Here is a 2,564-nt window from a genome sequence, read left to right as displayed (position 1 = left end):
CGAGGTCCTTGCCGCACCCAGTGAGCCACCATCCGGCAGCTCCCTTTTTTAGAACGTGCTGGGATCGATGATGATTCCCCTCAAAAAACCAAACCAACATTCCTTGGAGCTGAACAAAATGAGTGAGAACTCATACCGTCGTCGTTCTCATCGGTAACTGAGGTCCAGCACGTTCAGAGCCCCAGGGACAGGAGTGAGGGACAGCTTCCCCTTGTCACACTCATCAGGCACCTCCCAGGGCGTCAGCCCAGCTGCCTGCCTGCCCAACTCATGGTGTCACACACGCCCATCTCACCCCTAAGGGATAGAGGGATGAAGGACAGGTGCAGGCTGTACCTGGGGAAAGGGTGGTGTAGATCATGTGACCTGAGAAGCTGAATGAGTTTCTCAAAAGTGCATGTGGTTTCTCTTCACTCCCCAGGTGGCGTCATCATGAAAGGCCTGTCATCTTCATGGACGGGACGACCTCTCTCTCTACCGGGGGTCAACATGGGCGGGTCCTGGAAAAAGTGTAGCCCCGGGTCTGCTTCATGCCCCCAGGGCGCTGAGGAAGGTAAGCCTTTCTCTGTTTCAATGTCAGCCAATTGGAACCATGTGTCTGGGCCAAGGCCCTGTGTCCAGAACGTGCTGGGATCGATGATGACTCCCTCCAAAAAAAACCCAAACCAACATTCCTTGGAAAAGCTGAACAAAATGAGTGAGAACTACACCCGTCGTCGTTCTCATCGGTAACTGAGGTCCAGCACGTTTTGTATCCCAGGGACAGGAGTGAGGGACAGCTGCCCCTTGTCACACTCATGCAGCCACCTCCCAAGGTATCGGCGCATACCTGCCCACCTCATGGTGTCACACTTGCACCCAGTCACTCCTAAGGGATAGAGGGACTTGATAGACAGGTGCACAGCTTACCTGGGGAGAGGGTGGCCTGGATATTGTTACCTGGGTCCATTTCTCAAATGTGCATGGGATTTCTGTGCACTTCCCAGGTGCAGTGGCCGTGCAAGGCTCCCCATTAGACATGAAGAGACCACCTTCCTTTCCTTTGATGATGGGTGACGTGCGGGAGTCTTGGAAGACGTGTGTCCTGGGTGTGCACCCTGCCTGTGGATCCCGCAGGAAGGTAAGCGTTCCTCTTTCCCACAATCTGTCATTTGCTTGGGGAGTTTGTCGATGTGCTAGAGGCAGCCTGTCCACGTGTCCGCAGTGGCCTGTGGGGTTGAGCTTCAAGAGTGGATGGACTGTCCCTCTTGCTTTCGGACCCTGAGGTCTTTGGCTCACGAGGTGCGCTGCCTCAGCTGCCTCACCTAGACATTTGGCTTCACAAAACGTGCTGGGATCGATGATGATTCCCCCAAAAAAACCAAACCAACATTCCTTGGGCTGAACAAAATGAGTGAGAACTACAACCGTCGTCGTTCTCATCGGTAACTGAGGTCCAGCACGTTCAGAGCCCCAGGGACAGGAGTGAGGGACAGCTTACCCTTGTCACACTCATGCAGGCACCACCTAGTATGTGAGCACAGCTACCTACCTGTCCACCTCATGGTGCCTCATACACCTGCAGTCACTGGTCAGGGATAGAGGGACTTGATAGACAGGTCTTACCTGGGGAGAATGTAGGCCTGGATATGGTTACCTGGGTCCATTTCTCAACTGTGCATGTGGTTTTTGTACACTTCCCAGGTGGAGTGGCCGTGTAGACTCGCCATCAGCAATGAAGACATGACCTTCCTTTCCTTTGTTGATGGGTGGCGTGTGGGAGTCCTAGAAGCTGAGTGTCCCTGGGTGTGCACCCTGCCTGTGGATCCCTGAGGAAGGTAAGCATTTTCCTGCTCCAAGTGGAGAAATTAATTTTCTGATTTGGGGAGTTGCTAGAGTCACAGGTTTGGGTGTCGGAAGAGCACATGGGGTTTCCCTCGAACAGTGGACTGAGTATTCCTCCTGCTCAGTGTTGGGATCTGCATCCCGCAGGCCCCTGGAGGATTCTGTCATTGGCTCACCCAATGAGCCTTAACACCGACCTTGCTCACATTTTAGCACGTGCTCAGATCGATGATGACCCCAAAAATGCATTCCTTGGAAAGCTGAACAAAATGAGTGAGAACTCATACTGTCGTCATTCTCATCAAAAACTGAGGTCCAGCATGTTCAATGCCCCAGGGACAGGAGGAGTGAGGGACAGCTTCCCCTTGTCACACTCATGCAGGCACCATCTAGAGTGTCGGCACAGCTGCCTACCTGCCCAACCTCATGGTATATCACATGCGCCTGGAGTCACAGGTTAGGGATAGAGATACTTGATAGACAGGTCTTACCTGGGGAGAATGTTGACATGGATATTGTCACCTGGGGCCATTTCTCAACTGTGCATGTGATTTCTCTACACTTCCCAGGTGTAGTGGCCGTGTAGACTCTGTATCAGCCATGAAGAGAAGACCATGCTTTCCTTTGATGATGGGCAGAATGTGAGAGTCCTGGCAGCCATGTGTCCTGGGTGTGCACCCTGCCTGTGGATCCCGCAGGAAGGTAAGCGTTCCTCTTTGCCACAATCTGTCATTTGCTTG

At 53.0% G+C, this 2,564-nt stretch overlaps 1 long non-coding RNA gene, 1 other non-coding gene and 3 pseudogenes across 2 annotated transcripts; all 5 read left to right on the top strand.

The window, feature by feature from the left end:
• The first annotated feature begins 61 nt into the window (after positions 1-61).
• Positions 62-166, top strand: LOC111824211 (annotated as a pseudogene).
• Positions 167-630: 464 nt separating this feature from the next.
• On the top strand, positions 631-741 carry LOC111824199 (annotated as a pseudogene).
• A 243-nt stretch (positions 742-984) lies between these two features.
• Positions 985-2,527, top strand: LOC111824177. Its single transcript, XR_002827273.1, has 3 exons — positions 985-1,120; positions 1,684-1,817; positions 2,394-2,527. It is a non-coding gene; the product is annotated as an uncharacterized LOC111824177 (long non-coding RNA).
• On the top strand, positions 1,334-1,437 carry LOC111824216 (annotated as a pseudogene).
• Positions 2,047-2,141, top strand: LOC111824192. Its single transcript, XR_002827283.1, has one exon. It is a non-coding gene; the product is annotated as a small nucleolar RNA SNORD116 (small nucleolar RNA).
• Positions 2,528-2,564: the final 37 nt, after the last annotated feature.

The sequence above is a fragment of the Myotis lucifugus genome, unplaced genomic scaffold (genome assembly GCF_000147115.1).
Source record: "Myotis lucifugus unplaced genomic scaffold, Myoluc2.0 scaffold_1006, whole genome shotgun sequence".
Taxonomy (NCBI): Eukaryota; Metazoa; Chordata; class Mammalia; order Chiroptera; family Vespertilionidae; genus Myotis; species Myotis lucifugus.
Note: the sequence above shows the minus strand (reverse complement) of the source record. Positions and strands in the feature narration are given on the sequence as shown.